Raw genomic sequence first — 13,909 nt, forward strand, 5'->3', positions numbered from 1 at the left:
TTATGAGCTATATAAATAGATAATCTACAAAACATTTATGCAAAGAAAAAATGAGTGTATAATGTCCCTTTAACATTACAGAAATATCATAACATCATAAACCTGACATAAAGAAAAGTCTATCTACATATGTCTTCCATGGTCATACATCTGCCAATCAGTAGGAATCAAAGCAACAAGGCAGTACAAAAAAAATCCTCTGGCATTCCATTCAACATTTAAAGGGACAGTGAATTATAAAATTGGTGTCTTCCTAATATGTTTCAATTGATTGTTAGACCAGCTGGAGAGTATAAAATGTAAGGCTAATTGATCCTTTATGTATATTTTTGTATATGAAATAGCTGTTTCTGTTACCTGAAACCACAGCCCAATACAGTGAGCTTATCTTGTAAGGAGAGAATATCTTATTATGTTATCTGTCTAATTAATTACACAAAGTCTTCCTTATCAAAGGCCAGTACTTTCAAAGAGCAATGGAAAATGAACATTTTAGTACCTCTCTGTCACAGCCCCCCAGTGTGAGCTTTATTTTATCTAAATCTTCTTGTTCCCATGTTTGTTTGATAGGCAATATTAGCTGTTTCAAATGAGAAACAATTTAATAAACTCCAAGAGGTCAAATGAATAACTAGGTACACATATAAGGGAAGAAAATATTATACTACACTGCCCCTTTGCTTTCGGTGGGAGGAGCTAAGAGGTGCATGAGGGATTCAGCGAGCTCAACCTATCCCCACCTATCTTGCATGTCCGTTGCCGAAGGAGATATCCTTCCTAGGAGACAAGCACCCGGTGTGTGGAGCACGACTCGGAAGCCTTTAAACAAGCTGCAGGCAGCTGGATTGCCGGAGCCGTACCCATATCAGCTGGAGGGCTAAGGATAACAGGATACCAGGTCTTACTCACAGAGGGTGGCTAAGAGGGAGACAAAGCCCTAAGGTGGGATTGGCTATTGATGAAGCCGGGCAACACAAGTGTTTTGCTTGGCAAGGAGTGATTCGCGCATACACCTATGGCAGGTGTGTAGCTGGAGAGGAGTCTTCAGCAGGAGGTCTAAGACTCTGGGCTAACTGGTTGATCGCAACTTCTGCAAATTCAACATCGCCAAACAGAGCGGGGACAGAGCAAGGAACGCTCCCAAAGCGCAAGGACTTTCCCATCACTGTAATCCTCTTTACACATTATAGCTGTTAAGAAATTGGATGTTTCTTTTTTATTTTTGTACACTGCCCTTGGGAAGTCCTGGTGCTTGGGCTAATTTAAACAAGCCAACATTTTATAAGTTGGTTACTAAATAAGCCATCAAAGCTGGCAGCATCAACATAGAACATTTTACTTGACTGCCCCTAAAGTGTTTAAGCACTAAGTTGCACTGAGGACATATTTCCCCTCTACCCTACAGTATATTCTGTCTTTGTGTGTCCTTGGGATTTTTATTTTTTTTTAACTTCAGCTACAGAGTTTCTGTGTCTAAAGCGAGAGTAAAGTTACAGCACTGGAATAAGGTTGCTCTAGTTAGACTATATGGGGCATATTTACTTTGGTGCGAGCGGACATGAACCGATATAGCGGATCATGTCCGCTGCACATTGATAAATGCTGAGAGCATACGCTGTCAGCATTTATCATTGCATGTTATAATACTGCAACTGTATATAACTACTGTATATGTCTGAACCAGGGAGATAGAAGGGAGTGTAATAATAACTCATAAATGTGTCCTCCCAGCTATGGTACATAGTTAATGCTGGCTGAAATCTGCTGGAGGCGTGATAGCAGTGCTTTGGTTTCTAAGATATTCTGATAATTATACACGTCAGCTGTGTGTGTATACCCCTGCTGCTCTAAACCCAAACAATTCGCCATATTGGGGCCTAGTTATCAAGCCGTCAACCTCAAATATGCTGGAATTCCGCAGCGTATTTGTGGCGAGGCTGATTCGCCTTAGTTATCAAAGGCTAGAGACCGGCAAAAGTAGAATTTTGTGACATAAGCTTCGATCCGCCGGACTCAGTCCGACACAGATCGATTCTTACGTCACTCTAGATGTTCCGCACACAAGTGTGGCACAATCTGACTACTTTTGCTAGTTATCAAAAAACTAGCAGGTACGCTCGGCAATGGGAATCAATGGGAGTCTGACCATAGCGAAAGTACAAGTTCGCTGCTGACAGACATCCCATTGATTCATATGGGAGATGTCTACACCTAACACCCTAACATGTACCCTGAGTCTAAACACCCCTAGTCTGTCCCCCCCCTACACCGCCGCAACTAAATAAAGTTATTACCCCCTAAACCGCCGTTCCGGAGCCCACCGCCACTATAATAAATATGTTAACCCCTAAACCGCCGCTCCCGGAGCCCACCGCCACTATAATAAATATGTTAACCCCTAATCCGCCACTCCCGGAGCCCACCGCAAGCTACTCTATACATATTAACCCCTAAACCGCCGCTCCCTGACTCCGCCGCAACTATAATAAATGTATTAACCCCTAAACTGCCGCTCCCGGACCCTGCCGCAACCTATATTAAATTTATTAACCCCTAATCTGCCCCCCTTACACCGTCGCCACCTATAATACATTTATTAACCCCTATCCTGCCCCCCACTTCACTGCCGCCACTGTAATAAATTTATTAACCCCTATCCTGCCCCCCCTACACTGTCGCCACCTATAATACATTTATTAACCCCTATCCTGCCCCCACTACACCGCCGCCACTGTAATAAATTTATTAACCCCTAAACCTAAGTCTAACACTAACCCTAACACCCCCTAACTTAAATATTAATTAAATAAATCTAAAAAATATTTCTATTATTAACTAAATTAATCCTATTTAAAACTAAATACTTACCTTTAAAATAAACCCTAATATAGCTACAATATAAATAATAATTATATTGTAGCTATCATAGGATTTATTTTTATTTTATAGGTAACTTTCAATTTATTTTAACTAGGTACAATAGCTATTAAATAGTTATTAACTATTTAATAGCTTACCTAGCTAAAATAAAGAGAAATTTACCTGTAAAATAAAAAATAACCTAAGTTACAATTACACCTAACACTACACTATACTTTAATAAATTATTCCTATTTAAAACTAAATACTTACCTGTAAAATAAACCCTAAGATAGCTACAATGTAATTAATAATTACATTGTACCTATTTTAGGATTTATATTTATTTTACAGGTAACTTTGTATTTATTTTAGCTAGTTAGAATAGTTAATAAATAGTTATTAACTATTTAATAACTACCTAGCTAAAAGAAATGCAAAATTACCTGTAAAATAAATCCTAACCTAAATTACAATTAAACCTAACACTACACTATCATTAAATAAATTAAATAAATTAAATACAAATAACTACAATTAAATACAATTACATAAACTAACTAAAGTACAAAAAATAAAAAAAGTAAGTTACAAAAAATAAAAAATAGGTTACAAACATTTAAAAAATATTACAACAATTTTAAGATAATTACACCTAATCTAAGCCCCCTAATAAAATAACAAATCCCCCCAAAATAAAAAAATTCCCTACCCTATTCTACATTAAAAAAGTTCAAAGCTCTTTTACCTTACCAGCCCTTAAAAGGGCCTTTTGTGGGGCATGCCCCAAAGAATTCAGCTCTTTTGCCTGTAAAAGAAAAATACAACCCCCCAACATTAAAACCCACCACCCACATACCCCTAATCTAACCCAAACCCCCCTTAAAATAACCTAACACTAATCCCCTGAAGATCATCCTACCTTTAGTCGTCTTCACTCAGCCGAGCCACCAATGGAACTGAAGAGGAGATCCGGAGCGGCAGAAGTGATCCTCCAAGGGGCGCTGAAGAAATCTTCCATCCAATGAAGTGATCCTCCAGGCGGCGCTGAAGAAGTCTTCCATCCGGGCGATGTCATCTTCCAAGCGGGGTCTTCAATCTTCAATCTTCATCCCGCCGACGCGGAACATCCTTCTTTCCCGACAGACTACCGACGAATGAAGGCTCCTTTAAGGGACGTCATCCAAGATGGCGTCCCTTCAATTCCGATTGGCTGATAGGATTCTATCAGCCAATCGGAATTAAGGTAGGAAAAATCTGATTGGCTGATTGAATCAGATTGAACTTCAATCTGATTGGCTGATTCAATCAGCCAATCAGATTTTTCCTACCTTAATTCCGATTGGCTGATAGAATCCTATCAGCCAATTGGAATTGAAGGGACGCCATCTTGGATGACGTCCCTTAAAGGAGCCTTCATTCGTCGGTAGTCCGTCGGGAAAGAAGGATGTTCCGCGTCGGCGGGATGAAGATTGAAGATTGAAGACCCCGCTTGGAAGATGACATTGCCCGGATAGAAGAATTCTTCAGCGCCGCTTGGAAGATGACATCGCCCGGATAGAAGACTTCTTCAGCGCCGCCTGGAGGATCACTTCATCGGATGGAAGATTTCTTCAGCGCCTCTTGGAGGATCACTTCTGCTGCTCTGGATCTCCTCCTCAGTTCCATCGGTGGGTCGGCTGGCTGAAGACGGCTCAAGGTAGGATGATCTTCAGGGGGGTAGTGTTAGGTTTATTTAAGGGGGGTTTGGGTTAGATTAGGGGTATGTGGGTGGTGGGTTTTAATGTTGGGGGGGTTGTATTTTTCTTTTACAGTTTTCTTTGGGGCATGCCCCGCAAAGGCCCTTTTAAGGGCTGGTAAGGTAAAAGAGCTTTGAACCTTTTTAATTTAGAATAGGGTAGGGAATTTTTTATTTTGGGGGGCTTTGTTATTTTATTAGGGGGCTTAGATTAGGTGTAATTAGCTTAAAATTGTTGTAATATTTTTTAAATGTTTGTAACCTATTTTTTTATTTTTTGTACTTCAGTTAGTTTATGTAATTGTATTTAATTGTAGTTATTTGTAGTTAATTTATTTAATTTATTTAATGATAGTGTAGTGTTAGGTTTAATTGTAACTTAGGTTAGGATTTATTTTACAGGTAATTTTTCATTTCTTTTAGCTAGGTAGTTATTAAATAGTTAATAACTATTTAATAACTATTCTAACTAGCTAAAATAAATACAAAGTTGCCTGTAAAATAAATATAAATCCTAAGATAGCTACAATGTAATTATTAATTATATTGTAGATATCTTAGGGTTTATTTTACAGGTAAGTATTTAGTTTTAAATAGTAATAATTTATTAAAGTATAGTGTAGTGTTAGGTGTAATTGTAACTTTCATAATTAGTTCATAATAGAAATATTTTTTAGATTTATTTAATTAATATTTAAGTTAGGGGGTGTTAGGGTTAGTGTTAGACTTAGGTTTAGGGGTTAATAATTTTATTACAATGGCGGCGGTGTAGTGGGGGGCAGGATAGGGGTTAATAAATGTATTATAGGTGGCGACGGTGTAGGGGGGGCAGGATAGGGGTTAATAAATTTAATATAGGTTGCGGCGGGGTCAGGGAGCGGCGGTTTAGGGGTTAAACTATTTATTTAGTTGCGGCGAGGTGCGGGATCAGCAGGATAGGGGTTAATAACTTTATTATAGAGGGCGATGGTATAGGGGGGGCAGGATAGGGGTTACTAGGTATAATGTAGGTTGCTGCGGTGTCCGGGAGCGGCGGTTTAGGGGTTAATACATTTATAAGAGTTGCAGCGGGTCTAGGAGCGGCGGTTTAGGGGTTAATAACTTTATTTAGTTGCGGGGGGCTCCGGGGGCGCCGGTATAGGGGGTAGAACAGTGTAGTTTAGTGTGGGTGCTTAGTGACAGGCTAGCAAGAAAGCTGTAAAAAAGCCGAAGAGCAGCGAGATCGGATGAGTGATAACTCTCACAATCCGCTGCTCATCGCCCCGTACTTGGTGCGTGGCTTTTTGACAGCTTTTTTGATAACTTTGGCGGATTTTTGCAGGTCCGCGGCGGCGATGTGAGGCGAGCTTAGGCGGGCGTATTGGGCCGGCGAAGACAGGTAAAATAGACACGTTGATAACTACCCCCCATTGTCTCTTTCATATTAGAGGTTTCTCTGAAAAGGCATTTAATCTGACTTATAGCTATATAAACTGTAATCAAGCAACTATGTGCCGCATGGCAAACTAGAACTCACTTACTTTATTTAAAAAAGAAAAAGGGAAAAAAACACACTCTTTCACTTGTAACATTTTGTATAAACTACAATGGTGAGGTATACCCTCCTATAAACACGTTTTCACTTGATTTTACTTTATTTATTTATTTATTTATTTATTTATTTTTTGCACTTCTTGCCCTCTGCTCTGTGTGAGCTTGTATATCTCACATATACTCCCCTTTAAACACACTCACTATTTCCTTCCTCATTTTTTTACTGATTTCCTTTTCTGCTATAGATGCTTGCACATGAAAAGGTGCATCACTAATTTTAAACACAATTCCCCGGTTGTGCCTGTCAAACAGAAAGACAAAAAGTTACGCACTTCTGATATACATTTGGATAATCTCAGTGAGGCTATGATACACAAAATTGATATACAACCAATAGTTAGTTGTCAGACATTTTTCTACCACAATTTGAATTATAAAAATCGCAAATGAGCAACTTAATGACAGAAGTAAGACAATTTTTCAGTCGGCTTACAGAAGTCAAAAACAGGGTATCAGAAGTCGAAGATACACTTTTTAAACAGGGTCAGATCTTAGACAACCAAGATACACGTTTAAAAACAATGCAAGATGAATTATATGAGCTAGAAGACCGCTCTCGGTGGAACAACCTTAAAATTATAGGTCTCCCGGAAAGCAGAGATTATTCTGACTATTTACATCTGGCAGGTACAACCCTCCCTCGTGCCTTAGGTAAAACACAAAAAGATCTGCCATTAGCAATTGAAAGGTCACATAGATTAGGGCCTATCAGGACCAGTACCAATGATTCAAAATATAATAGACCTATCATGATCACATTTTTAAATTATCAAGACAAAATTAATATTCTCAGACTTTATAGAAAAATGAGTAAAATGTCAGGACTAGTCCGCAAAAAGAAAAGAGATATCCCCATTTTGTACAAAATTGATTAGTGCAGCCCACAAGGCCAGACTTCTTTACCCTGCTAAACTCTGAATAGAAGAGGAAGATGCTATTATTACACTGAATAATAGTGAAAAATGTTCTTTGATGTAAGCAATTTGGAAAGATATAGGCAAGCGACTTGTCCAATTCTTGTTACAGATATGGGTTATCATGTTTTTAATTTCAGTCGGTATGTCCATCTGTGGGCATTACACTGTAAAATAATGAAGGAAAAAGAAAAATGTGCTATGATGTAAGCTTGCTGAAATTATATAATGTATGTGATAGGTTTAGATTTTGACAAGGATATGGTTTTTGTTTTTGTTTTTCTGTTGGAATGTCTATCTTTGGGTATTCTTTACCCACTCCTTCGTTTTACCCCCTTTTTTTTTTCTCCCAGCTTTTCCCTACCCTCCCTACCACACCTTCTCCCTGGGATTGCAGCTTCAGCTTTTATATATTATTTCTTACCTAGGAAATGAAGGATCTAATTAAATGTATTTTGTGCAATGTAGGTGGCATAACCCATCCCAGTAAAAGAAAATGAATAATCAAACATTTAGCTAAGTATAATCCCGATTTAGTGCTATTACAGGAGACACATAAAACTAGAAGAAGCTGCTAAACTTAAGTAAGTGGGAAGGCCAGGTTATTGCATCTTCGTGTTCTAAGAGAAAGAAAGGGGTGGCGTTTTTAATAAATAAAAATCTTAGTTACAACATTCTATATACAGAAATTGATCCACATGATAGGTGGATGATTTTAAGCATTGAGATTGCCCAGGAAAAATATACATTCTGTAATATTTATGGACCTAATAGTACTGATTGTGACTTTTGGAACACAATGATAACTAGGCTCTCTAAGTATATTGATAAAAAAATTAATCTTAGCAGGTGATTTTAATCTGATCCCACTATTGTCTCTCAACAGACTCTCTCCCAGGAAGACCCCCGGCTCACCTCAAAAATCTAAACATTTTACACAAATTTGTAAAAAAACATAATTTATGTAAGAACTTACCTGATACATTCATTTCTTTCATATTGGCAAGAGTCTATGAGCTAGTGACATATGGGATATACAATCCTACCAGGAGGAACAAAGTTTCCCAAACCTCAAAATGCCTATAAATACACCCCTCACCACACCCACAATTCAGTTTAACGAATAGCCAAGCAGTGGGGTGATAAAGAAAGGAGTAGAAAGCATTAACAAAGGAAATTTGGAAATAATTGTGCATTATACAAAAAATTATAACCACCATAAAAAGAGTGGGCCTCGTGGACTCTTGCCAATATGAAAGAAATTAATTTATCAGGTAAGTTCTTACATAAATTATGTTTTCTTTCATGTAATTGGCAAGAGTCCATGAGCTAGTGACATACGGTATATCAATATCCAAGATGTGGATCTCCACTCAAGAGTCACTAGAGAGGGAGGGAATAAAATATAAACAGCCATAATCAGCTGAAAAAAATTAATCCACAACCCAAAAATATAAGTTTATTTCATTTGAAAGAAAAAAACTTAAATCAAAAGCAGAAGAATCAAACTGAAACAGCTGCCTGAAGAACTTTTCTACCAAAAACTGCTTCCGAAGAAGCAAATACATCAAAATGGTAGAATTTAGTAAATGTATGCAAAGAGGACCAAGTTGCCACTTTGCAAATCTGATCAACTGAAGCTTCATTCTTAAAAGCCCACAAAGTGTAGACTGATCTAGTAGAATGAGCTGTAATTCTCTGAGGCGGGGCCTTACTCGACTCAAAAATAAGCTTGATGAATTAAAAGTTTCAACCAAGAAGCCAAGGAAATAGCAGAAGCCTTCTGACCTTTCCTAGGACCAGAAAATAAAACAAATAGACTGGAAGTCTTCCGGAAATCTTTAGTAGCTTCCACATAATATTTCAAAGCTCTTACCACATCCAAAGAATGTAAGGAACTTTCCAAAGAATTCTTAGGATTAGGACACAAGGAAGGGACAACAATTTCTCTACTAATGTTGTTAGAATTCACAACCTTAGGTAAAAATTAAAAAGAAGTCCGCAAAACTGCCTTATCCTGATGAAAAAATCAGAAAAGGACACTCACAAGAAAGAGCAGATAACTCAGAAACTCTTCTAGCAGAAGAGATGGCCAAAAGGAACAACACTTTCCAAGAAAGTAGTTTAATGTCCAAAAAATGCATAGGTTCAAATGGAAGAACCCGTAAAGCCGTCAGAACCAAATTAAGACTCCAAGGAGGAGAAATTGATTAAATAACAGGCTGAATAAGAACTAAAGCCTGTACAAAACAGTGTATATCAGGAAGTATAGCAATCTTTTTGTGAAATAAAACAGAAAGAGCGGAGATTTGTTCATTCAAAGAACTTGCAGACAAACCCTTATCCAAACCATCCTGAAGAAAACTGTAAAATTCTAGGAATTCTAAAAGAATGCCAGGAGAATTTATGAGAAGAACACCATGAAATGTAAGTCTTCCAAACTCTATAATAAATCTTTCTAGAAACAGATTTACGAGCGTGTAACATACATAGTATTAATCACTGAGTCAGAGAAACCTCTATGACTAGGTACTAAGCGTTCAATTTCCATACCTTCAAATTTAATGATTTGAGATCCTGATGGAAAAACGGACCTTGAGATAGTAGGTCTGGCCGAACGGAAGTGGCCAAGGCGGGCAACTGGACATCCAAACCAGATCCGCATACCAAAACCTGTGTGGCCATGCTGGAGCCACCAGCAACACAAATGATTGTTTCATGATGATTTTGGAGATCACTCTTGGAAGGAGAACTAGAGGCGGAAAAAAGTAAGCAGGATGATAAAACCAAGGAAGTGTCAGCGCATCCACTGCTTCCGCCTGAACATCCATGGACCTGGACAGGTATCTGGGAAGTTTCTTGTTTAGATGAGAGGCCATGAGATCTATCTCTGGAAGACCCCACAACTGAACAATCTGAGAAAACACATCTGGATGGAGAGACCACTCCCCTGGATGTAAAGTCTGGCGGCTGAGATAATCCTCCTCCCAATTGTCTACACCTGGGATATGCACCGCAGAGATTAGACAAGAGCTGGATTCCGCCCAAACAAGTATTCAAAATTCTTCTTTCATAGCTTGGGGACTGTGAGTCCCACTCTGATGTTTGACATATGCCACTGTTGTGATATTGTCTGTCTGAAAACAAATGAATGGTTCTCTCTTTAGCAGAGGCCAAAACTGAAGAGCTCTGAGAATTGCACGGAGTTCTAAAATATTTATTGGTAATCTCGCCTCTTGAGATTTCCAAACCCCTTGTGCTGTCAGAGATCCCCAAACAGCTCCCCAACCTGAAATACTCGCATCTGTTGTGATCACAGTCCAGGTTGGCCGAACAAAAGAAGCCCCCTTGAACTAAACGATGGTGATCTATCCACCATGTCAGAGAGTGTCGTACATTGATTCAGCATACAAAGCTGTAGAGGTCTCATGTGAAAACGAGCAAAGGGGATCGCGTCCGATGCTGCAGTCATGAGAACTAAAACTTCCATGCACATAGCCACTGAAGGGAATGACTGAGACTGAAGTTGCCGGCATGCTGCAACCAATTTTAAACGTCTCTTGTCTGTTAGAGACAGAGTCATGGACACTGAATCTTATCTGGAAGCCTTAAAAGGTGACCCTTGTCTGAGGAATCAAGAAACTTTTGGTAAATTGATCCTCCAACCATGTTTCCAAAGAAACAACACTAGTTGATTTGTGTGAGATTCTGCAGTACGCATATACTGAGCTAGTACCAAGATATCGTCCAAATAAGGAAACACCGCAATACCCTGTTCTCTGATTACAGAGAGTAGGGCACCCAGAACCTTTGAAAAATATTCTTGGAGCTGTTGCTAGGCCAAATGGAAGAGCAACAAATTGGTAATGCTTGTTTAGAAAAGAGAATCTCAGAAACTGATAATGTTCTGGATGAATCGGAATATGAAGGTATGCATCCTGCAAGTCTATTGTGGACATGTAATGTCTTTGCTGAACAAAAGGCAGAATAGTCCTTATAGTCACCATCTTGAAAGTTGGTACTCTACATAATGATTCAAAATTTTCAGATCCAGAACTGGTCTGAATAAATTTTCCTTCTTTGGTACAATGAATAGATTTGAATAAAACCCCAAACCTTGTTCCTGAGGAGGAACTGTCACGATTACCCCTGAAGACTCCAGGTCTGAAACACACTTCAGGAAAGCCTGAGCTTTTACTGGATTTACTGGGATACGTGAGAGAAAAAATCTTCTCACAGGATGTCTTACTCTGAATCCTATTCGATACCCTTGAGAGACAATGCTCTGAATCCATTGATTTTGGACAGATTTTATCCAAATATCCTTGAAAAACCTTAAACTTCCCCCTACCAGCTGGGCTGGAATGAGGGCCGCACCTTCATGCAGACTTAGGGGCTGACTTTGGTTTCCTAAATGGCTTGGATTTATTCCAATTTGAGGAAGGCTTCCAATTAGAAGCAGACTCCTTGGGGGAAAGATTGAGTTTTTGTTTCTTATTCTGACGAAAGGAACAAAAATGGTTAGAAGTCTTAGATTTACCCTTAGGTTTTAATCCTGAGGCAGAAAAAACTCCCTTCCCCCAGTGACAGTTAAAATAATAGAATCCAACTGAGAACCAAATAAATTATTACTTTGGAAAGAAAGAGATAGTAATCTAGATTTAGATGTCATATCAGCATTCCAAGATTTAAGCCACAAAGTTCTTCTAGCTAAAATAGCTAAAGACATGGATCTAACATCAATTTTGATAATATCAAAAATTGCATCAAAAATAAAATGATTAGCATATTGCAATAGGCGAATAATGCTAGATAAGTCAGAATCCAATTCCTGTTGCGCTAAATTCTCCAACGAGAAGGTTGATGCAGCCGCAACATCAGACAAAGAAATTGCAGGTCTGAGAAGATGACCTGAAAAAATAGGCCTTCCTTAGATAAGATTCAAGCTTCCTATCTAAAGGATCCTTAAAAGAAGTACTATCTTCCATAGGAATAGTGGTACGTTTAGCAAGAGTAGAAATAGCCCCATCAACTTTGGGGATTTTTTTCCCAAAACTCTATAGATTTTGCTGGTAAAGGTAAAGGATACAATTTTTTAAACCTTGAAGAAGGAATAAAAGAAGTACCTGGCTTATTCCATTCCCTAGAAATCATATCAGAAATAGCCTCAAGAATAGGAAAAACCCCTGGAGAAACCACAGGAGGTTTAAAAACAGCATTTAAACGTTTATTAGACTGAACGTCAATAGGACTGGTTACCTCAATATCCAAAAGAATTAACACTTCTTTTAATAAAGAATGCATACACTCTATTTAAAATAAATAAGTAGATTTGTCAGTGTCAATGTCTGAGGAAGGATCTTCTGTATCAGATAGATCCTCATCAGAAGAGGATAAATTATGTTGCTGGTCATTTGAAATTTCATCAGCTAAATGAGAAGTTTCAAAAGACCTTTACGTTTATTAGAAGGTGGAAATGCAGACAAAGCTTTCAAATAGAATCAGAAACAAATTCTTAAAATTCATAGGTATATCATGTACGTTAGAAGTTGAAGGAACTACAACTGGCAATGTGCTATTACTGATGGATACACTAACTGCATGTAAAAGTTTATCATGACAACTATTACAAATGACATTCGGCAAAATAATTAATAACAAATAACAAATGCACTTAGCTTTGGTAGAACCGATGTCAGGCAGCAATGTTCCAGCAGAAACTTCTGAGACAGGATCAGATAAAGACATCTTGCAAAATGTAAGAGAAAAAACAACATATAAAGCAAAATTATTTATTTCCTTATATGACAGTTTCAGGAATGGGAAAAAAGCAAATAGCATAGGCCTCTGATAGAGAAAAAATCAAGAGGCAAACATCAATGGGGTATTGAAATAATGAAAAAGTTTGGCGCCAAGTATGACGCACAACGTAACGTAAACTTTTTGGCGCCAAAAAATAACCGGAAATGACACACTTGCGTCACTAATGACGCAACCGTGTGAAAGGTCTCTGCGTCAAGTATGATGCCGGAAATTACGAAGTTGCGTCATAGACGTATTTTTCCGTGCCAAAAATATTTTTGCGCCAAGAATGACGCAATAAAGTTTAGCATTTGACGCACCCGCGGGCCTAATAACACCCGCAATTTGCAAGAAGTAGCCAATTGAAAAAAGACTAAGCCCCAGGTAAGAAAAAAATTTTCTTTAAAAGATGTTTATATTACCCAAATATGAAACTGACAGTCTGCAGAAGGAAATACATGAACCTGACTCATGGCAAATATAAGTACAATACATATTTTTAGAACTTTATATAAATGCATAAAGTGCCAAACCATAGCTGAGGTGTCTTAAGTAATAAAAAACATACTTACCAAAAGACACCCATCCACAAATAGCAGATAGCCAAACCAGTACTGAAACAGTTATCAGTAGAGGTAATGGTAAATTGAGAGTATATCGTCGATCTGAAAAGGGAGGTAGGAGATGAATCTCTATGACCGATAACAGAGAACCCATAAAATAGACCCCCGTTAGGGAAATCATCGTATTCAATAAGTGATACTCCCTTCACGTCCCTCTGACATTCGCTGTACTCTGAGAGGAATCGGGCTTCAACAATGCTGAGAAGCGCATATCAACGTAGAAATCTTAGCACAAACTTACTTCACCACCTCCATAGGAGGCAAAGTTTGTAAAACTGAATTGTGGGTGTGGTGAGGGGTGTATTTATAGGCATTTTGAGGATTGGGAAACTTTGCCCCTCCTGGTAGGATTGTATATCCCATATGTCACTAGCTCATGG

General features: G+C 38.3%; 1 protein-coding gene across 2 annotated transcripts in view; it reads right to left on the minus strand.

Annotated features, from left to right (window-relative positions):
* The window catches only part of LOC128665791 (beta-1,4 N-acetylgalactosaminyltransferase 2-like), a 358,995-nt gene that overhangs the window by 214,078 nt on the left and 131,008 nt on the right, over positions 1–13,909 (minus strand). The gene's annotated exons all lie outside the window — the stretch shown is intronic.

Source organism: Bombina bombina, chromosome 7, assembly GCF_027579735.1.
Source record: "Bombina bombina isolate aBomBom1 chromosome 7, aBomBom1.pri, whole genome shotgun sequence".
NCBI lineage: Eukaryota > Metazoa > Chordata > Amphibia > Anura > Bombinatoridae > Bombina > Bombina bombina.